General features: G+C 46.9%; 1 protein-coding gene across 1 annotated transcript in view; it reads left to right on the plus strand.

Annotated features, from left to right (window-relative positions):
• The first annotated feature begins 10,391 nt into the window (after positions 1-10,391).
• LOC126998624 (uncharacterized) overlaps positions 10,392-19,298 on the plus strand; it is an 83,792-nt gene continuing 74,885 nt past the window's right edge. Inside the window, exons 1-2 of the mRNA XM_050860559.1 lie at positions 10,392-10,548; positions 11,106-11,199. The gene's annotated coding sequence lies outside the window, so the exon portion shown is untranslated. The remainder of the gene's footprint in view (positions 10,549-11,105; positions 11,200-19,298) is intronic.

The raw sequence follows: 19,298 nt of genomic DNA on the forward strand, positions 1-19,298 counted from the left end.
GACAACCAGTTGCCATCCCTCGCTTGTTTCAAGTTCCTGGCTGTGTGTGTTTGTTTCGTTCTGCGAGACTGCAGATTTTTCGTTGTTTCGAGGGGGTACAGTTAGGGAGTGATGGCGGATGTTCATGAGTTTCCTTTCCGTATTCGCTTTCATTTTCTCCCAGTTCACACAGTTGGAAAAGGTTGGGAGATGTTTTGCAAATACTTTGAGCAGCCTGACCACTCCAGTCCTATTCAGGAGTGTCACTTCATCCCCAATGTCTTCGTAGCATGACTCATCTATTTCTTTAGTTAAGAGTCTGAAGTCAGGGTCAGGGTTCACTACATGAATGCTGTTGTCTTCCGCCCACTTTGTTATGTGTTCATTGTGGTCGTTGATCATGCCATGCAGGACGTCGGACTTGGGGGTGGGGACAAGTAAGCTTACGTATATTTTCATGTTATTGTTTTTTTGTTTAAGCTCACTAATTAAAGCTCCCAGGTTGTCAAGAGTCTCTTCTGGGGTGTTATTTTCCTTCAGATCAGATAGTCCACCATAAATTATGCACTTAGATGGCTGCCAAGAGAGCTTCTCCTGGACCCAACATTTCATGAGGTCAAAAGCAACATGGTGGAGTGTTCTGATTTTACAATTTTCATTGAGAGAGAGAGAGAGAGAGAGTGTGTGTGTGTGTGTGTGTGTGTGTTGGTTGGGAGCTATGTGTTAGTCCTTGCTCTGGCAACAGGAACGTAAACAACTCTTTCCTTCTGAACTTTTCAGGGTCCAGAGTATTGAGTATTGCTGGTTCTTGTTCCAGAGATGCGAGCCTCGTCGCTGGATTTGGTATATCAATACCGGCGGTGTGGCAAAGGAGACTGACCACTTACTCTTTAGTACTTGTTGGAGAATCCTTCGGAGCAGTAGGTTCCACCGGTTTATTGAATTATTTGCGCCAGACCACAGACTTGTTATTGCAAAATTAAAGATACGCATTAAGTTGAAGAAAATCTCGAGTTGCATCCCTCAGAGATTCCATCTTGAGAAGCTAAGGGACCAGACGAGTGCTCAAGTGGATGCAATGGCAGTTTCAGACCGGTTCTTGAGGGGAATAAGAAGAGGTATATCAGATGTCTCGCTGAGGATGTCGATGATTCTCTAAATGCAAACGATCTTTGACTTGCCTTCCGAGCTCTGAAGAAATTCTGCTACAATTCCACATCTCAGACGATTACTATAACGGAGGTATAAGATGTGGATGAGTACCGGCCTCGCTCGGCCAAGTACTTTGATCAGCTGTACACGGCAAAGCCCCCAAGTGGAGAGCTTCCTCAGGATGGTTTTCAGATGGCGGCTGCTGGTCCACAAATAAAGAAAACTCAACCATCTCTTGCGGAGGTGAGAGAGGCTGTAAGGAAGTTAAGTGTGAAAAAGCAGATGGTATCTGTAATATCAACGCGAAGATGCTGAAAGTCGAAGGTGAAGCAATAATCCATGGGTTGCATGCAGGGCTGTGTGCCGTGTGACAGCTCGATGCAATTCAACCTGAGTGGGTTGGTTGTCCCTATCTAGAAATGGAATGTGGGACAGCAGGACTTCGAAAATTATCATAGTATTACACTCCATAGCGTGCTGGGCAATGTGCTCACTCATCTCCTTCTGTTACGAATTCGGCCTCATCTTTTAGTTTCAGAGCTGTGAGCAATCCGGGTAGATACCCAGTAGGTCAACAATTGTCCGAATCCTAGCATTTCGCGTCGTTGTGGAACGCCGACTTAAGTTTTAATCAAAAGAGGCTTCTCGCACCCTTTGCCAATCTCAAGAAGGCAACATAATGTGAATCCTCATGATTCCTGCAAGGATTATTCATCTAATGGCTAAGAATACAGCAAAGTGTGTGGGGAGGTGTTTCCCTCTTCTTCCCTTTTAATTCAGGAGCAGGACAAGGGTGCGCATCTCTTCTCCATCAATTCACAACACTTGCATGGACTGGGTATTAGGCTAAATTGCTGATTAAAGTCGTCGAGGAGCATATGTTGGCAACATCAAGGTCACTGATATCAGTTTTGTTGATATTGCTGGACTTTTGGAATATATATATATATATATATATATATATATATATATATATATATATATATATATATATATACATATATATATATATATATATATATATATATATATATATATATATATATATATATATATATATATGATCAGCCCGTTCTGGCGCAGGGAGTGTTTTATAGTGGCGCCATCTTGCATTGGCTCATGCTGCCCTCCCAGAGCTCATCTTTGATCCTAGAATCTAGAGTCCGGGTTGATAGGTGGTCTTCTGGACAGCATGTGGGTAGTTTTAAGCCACTCGGCGGCGGCTGAAAAATCCCAGCTTGGTATGCACAGATTGGATCACCTTTGTAAAAGGTAATCGGACTGTGGAGATCGGACCTTCACCAATTAACTTCCGATCACCGATCACACATAAAAAAAAATGTGGTCAACGTTGTCATGGCAACAAGTGACTGCGGACATTTTGAAAACCTCACGACTCACTTCTTACAATTATTTTTATACACGTTGCTAAATAGTTACTTCAACAAGTGTCTTTATTTATAATATTAAGCGATAATTATTGATCGTTTTAAGAGGGGTTGTAAATAGTCGGCCAGAAAAAAATATATATACTTGGCTTATAAAATTCTGTGAATTTTCTTCTTTCTTTTGGTATATGAATGAATTTAATGAAAAAAATAATAGAGTGGTATGCAGCATGCAATGCAATGCAACGTCCTGCAATGAGCTTCAGCGCGGCGGCACTGGCTTGCAATTCATGTATTCTCCCTTTTTAAATTTTATAATTTTTTTTTCGTGGTCTGTCATGATACTCTTAGGTTCTCTCACACCACTAGTCAGGAAAATGGGAAAATTTTAGAAGTCACTAATATATTTTGTTTATATCCGTGAAAATCGATTGTCATATTTTTTTCAGAAATACAACAAACACTATGTATCCGCATCAGATGTCTTTTGAATTATATTTTATTGATTTTACACAGTAAAACACCGGATTTTACTTTGAAATATGGCGAAATATGGTCAAATTCGAGTAGGCTACATGTATGTATGACCCCGTAAAGACTTAACATTGGGGAAACAAAGCAGCCTGTGTACATACAATGCAAGTAAGTAAAGGAAACCATGTCTGTTTTTTCTTCATATCCTGATGTATGTATCCTGTGGATTTCAAGTCCCTAGGTGGAATAGGTAAAATACATAAAATATTTCAGCTTCATCGCTTGCTATCTCAAAACCATGATTTGCACTTTCCAAAATATCTCCTCCTTTGCACTTCTTGTTATAGACATATCTCCTACTGCAGCTGACGAAAGTATGTGTAAGGAATAAAGTCTGTTATCGAAACTATTGTTTGAAGTTGATTTTGATTTTTGAAAAATATTTGTCAAATTTTTTTTTTATATATCATCGAACTATTAAAAATGTTTTTTTACTATTGTATAAAACCAAGCAATAGCAAGCGTTAATCTCCCATCCTTTCTGATTAAAATGCTTTTCGAATGGCAGAAATCGGCCCATAAATAAGGGAGGAGTTACACTTAGAACAAAAGGAATATAACATGGGATTCGAGATTTTACAACCCCCCCACACCCCCACCCCCACCCCTTTATCCTGGTAAGGTATCGTGATGTGAATATGACTATATGTTACTATAGTGACAATCTATCGACTCTAATTTGAGCCCTGGGGCTTGGTCTTTGTTTGTTACGTCTAGGGATGACCTGCGCATGGCGATCTGTCACTGTTAGTCTGTACGTAATCTGTTTATGGAATATATAAATATATTCATAATACGACTGCATGGTGTTATGAATGGCTTGGGATTCAAGGGAAAGACAACGACTCTGTAAACTTTCCATTTCACTTGGCACGTGGCTCATGCGACGCTTCCAAGTGAAATGGAAGGTTTACAGAGCGTTGTCTTTCCCTCAAATTATTATCTAAATATAGGAAGACGGGTGACGGGTAATGGGAGACGGTGACGTGTGAGGAGGAGGAGGAGAGGAGGAGGAGGAGTAGCCAGAGGAGGGATTTTTTTTTTTTAGAGGAATCATGGACAAGTTTGATTTTTAGAATCATCTCTGTGGAGGAGAAGAGCGACAGGTTAGTAAATTGAACTAATTTCATTAACTGGTTGCGTGAATTGACAATTGGGCAAACCTTTAGAATTCCAGTTCCGCGGGAGGATCGCAGAGACACGCGAGTCCTCGTCGACAGACCGATTTGGTCGGCTAGACTGCGGTCGCTGTCTGAGTCAGTCATCAGTCGGTCTTGCTGCGGATGGCATTGCAAGGTGGGCCCGTGCTCATGGGAAGAAGGGAGCAGTCTGGGGAGGAGGTGAAGAGGAGGAGCCCTGCCTGCCTGCTTAGCTGTTATTTCATTTTTCTGCTGTAGTGTACCACCCTTTATGGCAGCAGCGCTCGTTCTTTACGGGAAACTACAAAAAAGCCTAAGCTAAAGGGGCTTACACCTCGTCTCCCTTCCTACTAACGGAGGACTTTGCCTCCCCTCGACCCTACCCCTCACCTGTCGGGCTCTGCATAGTTGGGAATCTGGTTAGGGTCTTGCCGCGCGGTAACAATGCAAGAGTTATTATTTAGTAGTTAATAAGGGGGGATTGTAAAATCGGGAATCCCTTGTTAAATTAAGAACATAAAAAAATAAGGAGTCTGCAACAGACCGGTTGGCCTATACAAGGAAGCTCCTGTGAGCCCAATGTGGCACTGCAAGCCAAACGCCACACCGCACCATCCCGTATCCTCCCCCCTCCCCCCTGCAACAAGAGGAGGAGGAGGAAGGAGGTCTCGCGAGACGGCACAACATGCCCCCCAGCCCACGGCACTAAACTAACGCCCCATACCCCTCCCATCCAAGAACGTATTTAACCTCTTCTTGAGTGTATCTATCGTGTTGGCGCTCACCACATGACTGCTAAGTCTATTCCACTCATTCACAACTCTATTGGTAAATTAATTCTTGCCTATGTCTTTGCTAAACCTGAACTTATCCAACTTAAACCCATTGCTACGTGTCCTACCCGGCTCACATATAATCAAAATCTTATTACTTATGTTCTTCTTGTAACTCCCTTGTTTATGTACCAGTTTATTTTATTCGAAAAGGTATTTTATCAGGAAGGGTAGCAGATTAATGATCACTATCGTTTGTTTTTATACAATAGTAAAAAAAATGTTTCCTAAATATCGATGATAAAATACAAAAAAATTACAAATATTTGTCAAAAATCTAAATCAACTTCAAACAATAGTTATAATAGCAAACATGATTCCTTTTTCATACTTTCGTGAACTGAATAAAAGGGGTAGATTTAAATAAATGCCTAAAATAAGAAGGTAAGGTAACTTTTTTTCTTTTCTTTACCATGTCTATGTATATACCAAAAGAAAGAAGAAAAATAAAGATATTTATAAGCAAATAATTAGGTTATTACTTATTTGAAATTATTACTTGAAGAACGCCTAAAATAGGTGTTTCTTGTAATTATTATTTAAAAAAATAATAATTATCATAATCTTTAATGATCGGATGATCGGAATGAAGTGATCGGAACAGCAAAACTTAAAAAATAATCGGATGATCGGAATCGGATCAGTTGCCCAAAGTGATCGGATGATCGGGGATCGGAACAGCAAAAAAGTGATCGGTGCCCACCACTGATATATATATATATATATATATATATATATATATATATATATATATATATATATCTATATATATATATATATATATATATATATATATATATATTCTCTTTTAAGCATACGAGATTGAATGAAACTGCTGTTTCTGCATTATTCAGCTTCTGCTGCGTTTTTTCTATTAGTCTTATCAACTCTCTTTTGACGGTGTCTAAAGCCCCGAGGAGCTGTCCAAAAGTTGGGTTGTTGGTTGCAACGTTTCGTTCCTGCCTAGGGAACATCTTCAGGCTGAATGGAGCTGGGTCGTTGTTGTTGTTGTTGTTGAAGATTTACCCCCTAAAAAGGGGGAACGGGCCTTTGTCACAGTGGACGGCCCGTCGCAGAGGGGAACCCGCCGCGGGCGTGCGGCGGGTGGGGGAACCCTACCGTCGCCGCCTCAGCCACGGGTATAAGCCGGGGGGCAGCGACGGAGGAACGGGCCCTCCGAGCTCTGGCTCAGGAGCAGCCCGCTCGTGTGGGCGAGCAATGCAAGCTCGATGCGGGACGCCTCCGCCGCCGCCACAGCCACGGGTAACAGCCGGCGAGCAGCGACGGAGGCACGGGCTCTCTGGGCAGGCGCCCAGCAGACACCCGTAGCGGTGCACGGGCGAGCAGTCGACCGGTCGACTTGACTGCCGCGGTGGGGCCCTAAGCGAGGATGACCAGGCGGGTCAACCACGCCGCAGCAGAAGGACCCCCCAGCCGCTCGCCCGAGGAGTCTGGGTTGCTCCTTTAATTTATATGCGCGTTCTGGCTTGCGATTGGCCGGTGTGGCGTGTACAAGTAGCGCGGTAAATGCTGCGCGGCGTCCCTCGCTGCGCAGGTGCCTAGGTGTTGTTTTTTCTGCTGCTTCTCTTCTGCGTTGGTAAGATTTGCAGATCTTGGGCTTGAGTGTTCATCGTTGGCCCTAGATCTTCAATGTTGAATCTTCTAGGTGGCTGCGTGCTAAGGTTTCCTTGTGCTTGACTGTGTAATGGTTCTTGATAGCACCATTTTGTAGGTGGCATGTTAAGCGCCTAGTCAGTTTTGTCCGTGTCATCCCGATGTATGTATGAGGCCCACAGCCCTCAATAGCGCAGGTGTGCTCGTAGATGACATGGTATTCCTGAAGAGGTGCCGGTGGTGGTGTTTGGCGGTTCTTGATTAGTAGGTTGGCTGTTTTGGAGGTCTTGTAGTACATGATGAGTGATATGGTTTGGTCTGCGTTTGTTGGTTTCACATTCTTGTGGATGATATCTTTGATCACTCTTTCATCTGTCTTATACTCGGTGGACATGTAGTTCCTGTAGTAGAGATTGATGTTGTTTTGGTTTGTAGAGGTGGTTGCAGGGTTGTACCATTTCTCTAGGGCGCAGTTGATGGCCTGGGTTACTTCACTGTTGGGGTAGCCGTTGTTTACAAGGACTTGTGTAATTCTTTCCAATTCGTTATGCAAATTCTTCCATGTTGAGCTGGGTGAGATCGCTCGCCGTATGTATGCATTGATTGTGGATCTTCTGTAGCGTTGCGGGCACTCCCTGTTTCCGTTGAGGCAAAGTCCTGTGTTTGTTGGTTTGATGTACACTGAGGTGTTGAATCCTGAGTCTTGTGGGGATACTAGTACGTCGAGGAATGGCAGGCGTCCTTCTTGTGATTCTTCAAAGGTAAAGTTGAGGCCGGAGATGTTGCTGAGCTGCTGCTTAAGTTTCTGTAGTTCGTCTGTGTTTTCCACTCTGATAAACATGTCGTCGACGTATCGGGCGTAGATGGAGGGTTGTTGGTCCTTGAGGGCCATGGATTCGATGGTTCCCATGAAGAAGTTGGCGAAGAGCACACCAAGTGGGCTTCCCATAGCAACACCATCCACTTGGCAGTACATATCTTCGCGGGGGCAGGTGAAGGGAGCTTCTTTAGTGCATATCTCTTCAGGAAGACCATGTCATCTATGAGCACACCTGCGCTATTGAGGACTGTGGGCCTCATACATACATCGGGATGACACGGACAAAACTGACTAGGCGCTTAACATGCCACCTACAAAATGGTGCTATCAAGAACCATTACACAGTCAAGCACAAGGAAACCTTAGCACGCAGCCACCTAGAAGATTCAACGAAAATACTTGACAAGGAAACTGACCCACGCCGACTGTTGTTCCTGGAAGCCCTCTATATTGAAGATCTAGGGCCAACGATGAACACTAAAGCCCAAGATCTGCAAATCTTACCAACGCAGAAGAGAAGTAGCAGAAAAAACAACACCTAGACACCTGCGCAGCGAGGGACGCCGCGCAGCATTTACCGCGCTACTTGTACACGCCACACCGGTCAATCACAAGCCAGAACGCGCATATAAAAGGAGCAACCCAGACGCCTCCGCCGACCGGCATCCACGCCCGGATGCAAGGACTGCAGAGGGAGGGGCGGGTCATTCACTTCAACTGGGTGCCCAACCATGCCGGAGTTCCAGGGAACGAGGCTGCGGACCGTGCTGCTGCGGAGGCCACCCTGCTCCCTGTGGTGAGGCACGGGCTATCACCCAGCGGCTCCCAAGTCAAACGGGGCGCAGCTATGCACGCCTCAGCCGAGAGAAGGAGGGAGCTAGAGGAGGCAGTGGCTGCGGGCTCGCCATCAGCCCATTGGTATTCCGCAGCCACTGACTTTGGTCAACGAGCGATACCGATGCCCCTCCCACGACGGACGGAGACCAGCCTCCGCCGCCTGCGTCTTGGGTACAAGTGTTTCTCGACACTTGATCCTGAAGATCCAGTACCAGTCGACTGCTCGCATTGTGGGGAGGAGGTTCTCCAACCACTCCTCCACTACCTCCTCGAGTGTGAATGCACTCAGCAATTCCTTCCCAACCCGGAGGGGTTGCCTGCCCCTAGCCTTATCGGGTACCTGAGTGACGACCAGCTGCTGCGCCTCGTTGAGGAGTGTGCCCCGCCCCGATAAAGAACTGTCTGTTCACCGCTTCCAGCTACAGGCCGTCTATTGAGACAAAGGCCTGTTTCCCCTTGTGAGGGGATAAATCTTAAACAACAACAACAACAACAACAACGCCTCCGCCGCCTGCGTCTTGGGTACAAGTGTTTCTCTACACTTGATCCTGAAGATCCAGTACCAGTCGACTACTCGCATTGTGGGGAGGAGGTTCTCCAACCACTCCTCCACTACCTCCTCGAGTGTGAATGCACTCAGCAATTTCTTCCCAACCCGGAGGGGTTGCCTGCCCCTAGCCTTATCGGGTACCTGAGTGACGACCAGCTGCTGCGCCTCGTTGAGGAGTGTGCCCCGCCCCGATAAAGAACTGTCTGTTCACCGCTTCCAGCTACAGGCCGTCTATTGAGACAAAGGCCTGTTTCCCCTTGTGAGGGGATAAATCTTAAACAACAACAACAACGACCCAGCTCCATTCAGCCTGAAGATGTTCCCTAGGCAGAAACGAAACGTTGCAACCAACAACCCAACTTTTGGACAGCTCCTCGGGGCTTTAGACACCGTCAAAAGAGAGTGATAAGACTAATAGAAAAAACGCAGCAGAAGCTGAATAATGCAGAAACAGCAGTTTCATTCAATCTCATATGCTTAAAAGAGAATTTACTCCCTGGCTACACCAATCTAATATATATATAAATATATATATATATATATATATATATATATATATATATATATATATATATATATATATATATATATATATATATATATATAAATTTTTATATATACAGTACCCTCTCGAGTTTGGCGCTATCCGAGTTTCGCGATCCTCGAGTTTCGCCCTTAGTCCTAAATTCTTCACACCCTGACTTGGCGCATTATCGCCCCGAGTTTCGAGCTGCTTTGACATGTACTGGTCACGTCTACCTTCCGTTGGCGTCAGCTCGGCTGCATGTAAACAAACAGACGACGCCTCTTTAAAATTGGCTGAGATGACATTAGGAAAATGCAGATTATGTAAATTGTGAAATGCAGGGTTATTTTTAATGAAGATACTGTTTTATTCTATTTTTCCTTTCTTCTGCTTTTATGTGCGTACCTGTGGTCAAGGTTGGATGCCGGCAGATACAGCCCATCTAAAACTATCATCTCAATTAAGTTTCTGCTCCCCCAACCTCATCATGCAATTATGTTACCGAGGATTGACTTTGTTATTCAATGTCATTAATACTGAACACTTGCCGACGCGCTACCGGCTCGATTTCAGCCTGTTTGATGTACACGCCATACTTTACAATATCAAGAGCGTGCTGTTCAATCATTTTTTTGCGCAACGATCCATTTTTTTCGTGAGTTCATTCCCAATTGATTAAAATGTGCAATGTACTTCCCGATGAGACTGTTTCTCTTGTTGACATTGATACGTTAGAGAAAAGTCAACTGTTAACGCATTAAGCATTGTATTTGTCCACCCACTCACCTTTTCTTCTTTATATTCTTTTCCTTACTTTACTGTCAATGTCACTCATATTCTTTTCCTATTCATAGTCTGTTCGTCGAAAGGATTCTGTTTGGGTATGTTTTTATTTTTATTTTTATTTGATGTCCTTTCATAGATCTCAATAGTAATTATAACACTAATAATAATAATAATAATAATAATAATAATAATAATAATAATAATAATAATACCATTTGTTTTCGCACAGGAAGACGGTGTGAAAGTCTGCCTCAATCCGTTGCTTCGGGACGAGGAATGCGTCATAATACTAGGACGAAAGGGTGATGTGACATACAAGTCTCCCGAGCTAAGCCTGACCAACGTGACGTTTCTCAACAGAACAAATTTACGCGTTAAAACTACTCCCTGGTGAGTCTCGGCCGCTATAAACAACAACAAAAAGAGGTAAAAGTTCATCCTACTTAGGAGGAGTAAATTAGTTTCTACTGTTTGGAGCAGGTGGTGTACCTGCCCGTGTTGTGTAATAGGAATGCAAGGAATCATAGGCTAGTTCTCCCAGCAATCACACAACCTATCTATACTGAGTGAGAAAATGCACATAATGATTGCTATTCTTATACTAATTACTCTTCTGAACATGCTAACTGCATGCATCCTCCATCCCCCGCTGCTTCGCAGCATAATACTGTTGTTTCCAGTTCATCTCTAGGCTGTCCAACTTAAGTAATGCAAGTGTTAACAGTATCTCTATTAGCACATTCGTTTAACTGATAAACTCCGGGATAGCCTACTCCGGGGCAACCTTCCTTCCTTCCTTCCTGTGAACTCTTTCATTCAAAAAGTGGTACTGCCTTTTCCTTTGTAAGAGCTGCTTGATGCAGTATTTTTTTTCATTTTGTAATTTTGTTTATCTTTGTCTTGCCTTCTGTGGCATGAAGGTACAAAATTAATGCTTCTCGCTGCAGGAAACAACAAGGCAACACATCGGTGATCCGCCTCCAGCCGGTGGTCGGTGTTCCCATCTACACGCTCCGGCTCGAGGGTGACGGCAACAACAAGGTAAGTTTGCTAAACTGACGCCTCCTTTCAATCAGACAGTCGACACAACACGGCAGTCACACCTGAAAGCGTTCATTGATGTCGAAACTTGTGAGACATGATGAAATCTGCCTGACAGGGCGCATGCACTGCAATAAGAGGTAGGGCTTCATGCGTCCTGTCTTGGTGGGATGCCTTGTGGTTGGAAGCAACTCGAATTCTTCTCTGGACCATGCCCGTCACGTTTTCTCAACAGACACTCCCTTTGGACATTTTCCCAACGTGGACCTTTTACACCCAACATATATTCAACAGTAGTGTGTTACGTTAACGAACACTGACGAAATGTGTTAATAATTCAGTGGAGCATGCTTTCTATTAAGGAACATTATCAGATCTGGATTAGTTACTCCAAAAGTTAGTGATAAATAAATATAGAAAGGGTATAGGCTACGTCGGAAGTAGAAAATGTTCAGAAGGGGAAAATAGTATGTGGGGAATTATAGTCGGTCCAAATTAGCTTGGCCAATTTGCACCGAGAGGCCCCTCCCCCATTCTGGCTAAGCTCCGCCCCCAATTCACCTGATTGGCTGTTGATGACATCATAGATTGTATGAAAGACACGTACCAAGTATATATGATTGAGATAATCTAGCTTCTTTCATGATTAAAAAATACTCGAAACTTAATTGAATAACGACACTCTACTTAAACAATCAATGACATAACCTAATAAACAAAGTACAATCATAATACTGTTGTGTTGGAAGCTTCCCCCGGCGTCCATAGGCCTCTAGAAGACTCCGGGAGAAGCGAGCAGGGGGGCGGGGAGCAAGGCGAGCCGTCCGCGCCCCGTGGGGCGCAGCCAGACGCCAGGCGGGAAGTGTTGTCAACTCGCATATATTTTTGCTACATGTTCTTGTATGATCTAAAATATACTGTAACATTCTAGACTGTACTGTTCTGGATATATATAGGAGAAGAGGGCGAGAGAGTGCTAGTCCCAGTCATAGTAAGCTAGTGGTAAGTGAAGAGTCAGAGTGAAGTGTACTACTAAGGAAGAATATTAAACTACAGAAGCTGTGCAAAGTGTTAACATATCTCCCTCCCACGGAGTCTCCTGACGGCGACACGGAACCCAAGTAACACGTCCGGCATAACATTGGCGTCAGGAGTGTAGGCATTTGTTTTTTTCGCCATGGAGACTCGTTCCCAAGCTGCCCAGAGGGACGACGTGTTGACTGAACTCTTGGAAGCTTTGAGACTACAGGGGGAGAAACAAGAAAGAGCACACCAAGAACTCAAAGAACAACAAGAAAGAGCACAGCAACAACAAGAAAGAACACTCCAAGAACTCAAAGAACAACAAGAAAAAGCACACCAAGAACAACAAAAAAGAGCACAGCAACAACAAGAAAGAACACTCCAAGAACTCAAAGAACAACAAGAAAAAGCACACCAAGAACAACAAGAAAGAGCACAGCAACAACAAGAAAGAGCACAGCAACAACAAGAAAGAACACTCCAAGAACTCAAAGAACAACAAGAAAGAGCACAGCAACAACAAGAAAGAACACTCCAAGAACTCAAAGAACAACAAGAAAGAGCACAGCAACAACAAGAAGGAACACTCCAAGAACTCAAAGAACAACAAGAAAGAGCACAGCAACAACAAGAAGGAACACTCCAAGAACTCAAAGAACAGCTAGGAGATCGCTTCACGGGATTACAGCAACAGCTACAAGCAATACAAGATGGAAGTGAGTCAGTGCGAAGAGAAATGACTGATGTGACCACGAAGTTAGGACAACGCCTGATAGAAGTGGAGAAAGAACACACAAATCTTCAACAAGAGATGGAGGTGGTACGAGAGACGACACACAAAGAAATATTAGAAGTGCAGGGAAAGGTGAACCGTACTGAACAGGCAGTTTGTGACGTAAGTGACAGAGTGAAGGCCCTTGAAGACTGCTTGGCTGGAAACGGACAGCCAGTGCTTGCAGGGGCTAGTTGTACCCAAGATGCTTCTCCTACGAAAGTCCGGGGTAGTTTGAGCCCTGTTTCACCTGAGTTTATCTCCGCAAGAAGTTCCGCCTGACCCATGAGTCTGCTGGGTTCACCTGTTAGAAAGAAGCCTCAGGAGTTTGATGGCAAGGTCTCCTGGGAGGCTTACCGCGCTCAGTTTGAGCTGTTGGCAGCTCGGAACGGATGGGATGACCAAGAGTGCGCAGTACAGCTGGCCACTAGCCTGAAAGGGGCGGCGCTGGAGGTCCTTGCTCAGCTCGACAATGCGACAAAGGGCAGCTACAGCGGGCTGGCACAGGCGCTGGAGCAACGATATGGGACCAAGCACCAGAACGAGCTCTTCAGGGTTAGGTTCAGAACCCTCAACAGGAGGCGCGGCGAGTCTCTTCAGGAACTCGCTCAGGACCTTGAGAGCATGGCGCACAAGGCATACCCAGGTGCTACCCCTGACCTGCTGACGGTTTTGCTACGTGATCAATTCATCGATGCCCTGGACAGCCCTCAGCTGAAGATACAAGTGAACCAATCTAAGCCAACATCAATGCAGGAAGCTCTGGCACGTGCCATGGAGTTTGAGTCCTTTGTTAGGTCTAGCTTGTCAAGCTTCAGGGACGACTCGACTTCTGGCTTTCGGGCACGAAAGGGCGCTGTCAGCGACACAGACAGGTTCCAAGGAACGTGCTGGTACTGCGAGAAGGTTGGGCACAAGGAGAACGAATGCTATAAGAGGAAGAAGGAATATGAAGGTGGCGCTAAGAAGAAGCCCAGAGAAGGACCCAAGTGCTGGACCTGTGGAGAAAAGGGGCACTGGAAGAATGAGTGTCGGAAAAATGTGCCCCCAACGAGGGACCACCACTCGGGAAACTAAGAAGGACTGGTTCACGGGGGCAACGACCAGTCTGTCTTGTACATGCCCCGAAGATATCAACGTGCAGGAGAACCACCATAACGAGCTGCCAAGTGGAGGGCAAGGTTGACATAGTGTTGTGGCCTGTGGTCGTCGACACAGGCTCGGAACGCACATTGGTGAGGCCTGACGTGGTGAGTCATCGTCGGCTTCCTAAGACGTCCCACCGACTGTGCAGAGTCACTGGACACTATGCAGAGCTCAGAGGCCCAGTGAACGTGAAGTTTGAGCTCGGAGGAAAGGAAGAGTCCATCTCTGTGTACGTGGCTGACATGGACGACCCCTGCATCCTAGGTATGGATTATCTTGTCTCCCACAGGTGCGAGCTGGACTTCCGCGCTAAGCAACTGACTGTAGGAGGAAGGAGGGTGCCACTGACGACTGTGCACAAGGAGGGCCTGCCAGTGACAGTCAAGCGCACCACCATTATTCCTCCGAGGTCAGAGATGCTGTTACCCTGTCAAATTACGGGTGCCCCCCCGGCTAGTCTGTGTGTGGTAGAGAGTGGAAGTCGATGTCCGGTAGAAAACGGGGTGATTGTAGGCAGTACTTTGGCAGACCCTACTGCAGCGGAAGTGCCTGTCGTCGTGGCCAATGTCTCCTTCAGCCCAAAGAAAAGAAAACAAGGGACCATGGTGGGGTTGTGCCAAGAGATCGACCAGAAACCAAGAACCTGTGTCTGCAGGAGAACCCTGACGAAGCCCCAGGAGGAGCTGCCCGACTACCTGCGCGACCTGTTTGACAGGAGCTCCCAGCGTCTAGAGGAGCCCCAAGTGGAACAGCTCAGGGAGCTTCTCGTGAGGAATGCAGATGTGTTTTCCACAGGAGACCTGGACTTGGGGTGTACGGACCTGGTAGAGCACCACATCGACACAGGTAGCCACCGCCCAGTGAAGCAAGCTCCTCGAAGGATGGCACCAGCCCGTCGCAAGGAGATGGATGAGGTGATGGATGATCTCCGGCAACAGGGGTTAATCGAGCGGTCCAGCAGCCCGTGGGCGTCTGCTGTAGTGCTCGTCAGGAAAAAGGATGGTTCCCTCAGGTGCTGCGTGGACTACCGAGCCCTCAACGATCTCACCATCAAGGATTCATACCCACTCCCACGGATCGACGACACCCTCGACGCTTTGGTGGGCTCCAAGTGGTTTTCAACACTGGATATGAAGTCTGGGTATCACCAAGTCAAAATGGCGGAGCAGGACAAAGAGAAAACAGCCTTCTCCTACAGTCAAGGCCTGTGGCAGTTTAAGGTCATGCCCTTTGGCCTGTGCAACGCGCCGGCCACGTTCGAGCGGCTGATGGAGAGGGTGCTGGAGGGACTTCACTGGAAGACGGCACTCATCTACCTCGACGACGTGACTGTCTTTGGCCAGACCTTCGAGCAGGAGATGGAAAGGCTATCAGAGGTTTTCGCCCGGTTTAGAGCTGCACACCTTAAGCTCAGCCAGAAGAAATGCTGTCTGTTCCAAAAGGAGGTCAAATACTTGGGACACATCGTGAGCGAGGCTGGAGTACGCACTGATCCTGAGGGGGCTGCGCCACATTTCCTACGCCACATTTCCTGCAGGACACATCTCCTACAAATTTAGCCCTTTTTAAAGTAGTGACATATTTCCTACAGAGATACAGCATATCTCCTACACACAGTAAGTGTAGGAAATGTGCTGTATAGGAAATATGACTGCCTAAGTCTAGGAACTGCGGCAGTATGGTGCATCCATCATAACTCCTTCAGTTATACTGTCATATCTCCTACAAATATTATATATTAATTAAAATGGCACTTTTTATTTTTCACTAAAACTTATGGAACTTTTTATTTTTCACTAAAACATACTTTTTAAATGAAAACTTCAAGCCTGTCATGAATTGCAGTACGACAAGTGGGACATGTTGCAGGGTTATTATCTGCTGCGGATACAAGGATATTTATGCAATTTGCACAGGAGGAAGCGTGTCGGCAGGGCAGAAGAACAACTGTCCTTTCCCTTCGCCTTAGGCAGATGCTGCACCGAAGTTCGGGAGGAACATCTTGTGTACCAGCTGCGTTGGTGCCCCACTAGGGGGGTGCGCCTACACAGTGTAGGAAATGTGACAGAACAGATTATTGTGTTTAGGAGATATGCTGTATCTCTGTAGGAAATATGTCACTACTCGAAAAATGCTAAATTTGTAGATGTGCCCTGTAGGGAACTCATTTTTTGTGTAGGAAATAAGCTGGAGACTTGTTTTTGTGCAGGAAATATGACTTCCTATGTGTAGGATATTTGGCAGTACTACAATTATTGTAGGTTTGTAGGAGAAGTGACTACGCCCCATCCTGAGAAGGTGGCTGCGGTAAGGGACTGGCCGACACCCACCAACGTGAAGGAGCTGCGGAGCTTCCTCGGGTTGTGCTCATACTATCGCAGGTTTGTGAAAGGCTTCGCTACGATTGCTGCACCACTGCACCTCCTGACGAAGAAGGGGCGCAAGTTTGAGTGGACAGCGGAAACTCAGGTTGCCTTTGAGAAGCTCAAGGAGACCCTCATCAGCTCGCCCGTACTCACCTACCCAGACCCCTCTAAGCCTTTTATACTGGATTGTGATGCCAGTGATGAGGGGATTGGTGGAGTGCTGTCCCAGGCATGTGCCGACATGGAACGGGTTGTGGCCTACTTCAGCAAGAAGCTCACCCCAGCCGAGAAAAACTATTGCGTGACCCGGAAAGAACTCCTGGCAGTAGTCAAGAGCCTTGACTTTTTCCATGCTTACCTGTACGGTGCAACTTTCACCATCCGCACGGATCACGCTGCATTGCGGTGGTTGAAGTTACTGAAAAACCCTGAGGGCCAGCTTGCTCGCTGGATAGGTAAACTAGAGCAGCATCACTACACTATTGTGCACCGATCTGGGCTAACACACGGTAACGCGGACAGCTTGAGCCGGCGCCCCTGCCTACCTGAGTGTCAACATTGCCTCCAGAGGGAAAGCGTCCAGAATATGTGCCGCCGCACTACAGTGGAACAGACAGCGGAGGTACCATGGGAAGACTTGGGAAAACTGCAACGGGAGGACCGAGATCTGAGACCAATTATGGAGTGGCTGAGTCAGTCGTCAACGCGACCTGGGTGGGAGGTAATCTCGAGAGAAAGCCTTACCACCAAGAATTACTGGACTCAGTGGGACACTCTTCGGATGAACGACGGGGTGTTGCAGCGACGCTGGGTCTCTCATGATGGTCTTGACCACTACTGGTCCACGGTGCTACCTGTGAAGTCCCGGGAAGGCGTCTTGAAAGAAATGCACGACAGCATCACCAGCGGACACCTTGGGGTAAAGAAGACACTGAGTCGCCTGCGCCAAAGGTTCTATTGGGTTGGCATGAGGAAGGACGTGGAAGAATGGTGTCACGCGTGTGAGGTGTGCTGTGCAAAGAAGGGCCCCAAGAAGCGTCACCGTGCCCCATTGCAGCTGTACCGGGTTGGAGCCCCCATGGAACGGGTGGCAGTTGATATAGCAGGACCCTTGCCTCTGACGACGAACGGAAATAGGTACATCTGCGTCACAATGGATTACTTCACCAAGTGGCCGGAAGCCTACGCCATCCCTGACCAGGAAGCCACTACCATCGCCAAGGTTTTCGTGGAGGAGTTCTTCTGTCGTTTCGGTGTGCCTAACGAGCTCCATTCCGACCAGGGAAGGAATTTTGAGTCAACAGTCCTTGCTGAGTGCTGCAAGCTTCTGGGTATCAAGAAGACCCGGACCACCCCTCTGCACCCACAGTCAGATGGAATGGTGGAGAGGTTTAATTGGACGTTGGGCCAGGAGTTGGCCAAGCAGTGCAACAATGATCAGTCTTCATGGGATCAGAAGCTGCCTGCGCTTCTCATGGCCTACAGGTCTGCCGCCCACGAGACTACGGGGTATTCACCGGCAAAGCTGATGTTTGGACGTGAGCTGCGATTGCCGGTGGACCTACTGACAGGAAGGCCTCCTGGGGAAAGCCTTCCAAGGGACGCCTCCAGTTTTGCCCGTCAACTAGAAGAACGGCTGGAAGAGGTGCACCATCAAGTCCGAGGTGCCTTGAAGTTCTCCGGGGAGGCCATGAAGCGCGGTTACAATATGAGGGCAAGCCACGTTGACTTCAAGGAAGGAGACCAGGTCTGGCTTTACAACCCGCAGAGGAAGAAAGGACAGTCTCCGAAGTTACAGAGCCCCTGGGAAGGCCCTTACACTGTGCTAGAACGCCTCTCCGACGTGACTTACCGAATCCGGAGAACAGAAAGGACCAAGCCGAAAGTTGTCCACGTCAACCGCCTATGGAGGTACCACGGTCCGGGAAACTACACCTGGAACAACTACAGACACCCAGCAGCCGACAAAAACGCAAGGGACGTCCAGGACCGAGAGGAGGTCGACGACGACATAGGCCTTCTGGACCTTTCAGCCGAGGGAGATAACCTCCCGGTTTCGGCAGATGTTCCAGGGACACCCCAAGAAGCGGACGACGACGAGGCGCACCAGGAGACAGACGCGCAGGAGGCACCGAGCAGAAGACAGAGACAACGCAGGCGTCCACAGCGATACGACGATTATTATGTTTTTGATTAATTCTCTTATGTTTGTATATAGTTAAGTGTGTGATCGGGACGATCACAATTAAGAGGGGGGGATAGTGTTGTGCTGGAAGCTTCCCCCGGCGTCCATAGGCCTCTAGAAGGCTCCGGGAGAAGCAAGCAGGGGGGCGGGGAGCAAGGCGAGCCGTCCGCGCCCCGTGGGGCGCGGCCAGACGCCAGGCGGAAAGTGTTGCCAACCCGCATATATTTTTGCTACATGTTCTTGTATGATCTAAAATATACTGTAACATTCTAGACTGTACTGTTCTGGATATATATAGGAGAAGAGGGCGAGAGAGTGCTAGTCCCAGTCATAGTAAGCTAGTGGTAAGTGAAGAGTCAGAGTGAAGTGTACTACTGAGGAAGAATATTAAACTACAGAAGCTGTGCAAAGTGTTTACATATCTCCCTCCCACGGAGTCTCCTGACGGCGACACGGAACCCAAGTAACACGTCCGGCATAACAATACTGTAAGTTTTCAAGGGAGAACGGGCCCTGCAAAACGAGCACTGAAGGCGATGAGAGTAGGCTATCTATAAAGTAATGCACACTTTCCTTCATTATTTCCTACATAGCTCATTCACATAGG

This window comes from Eriocheir sinensis, chromosome 2 (assembly GCF_024679095.1).
Source record: "Eriocheir sinensis breed Jianghai 21 chromosome 2, ASM2467909v1, whole genome shotgun sequence".
NCBI lineage: Eukaryota > Metazoa > Arthropoda > Malacostraca > Decapoda > Varunidae > Eriocheir > Eriocheir sinensis.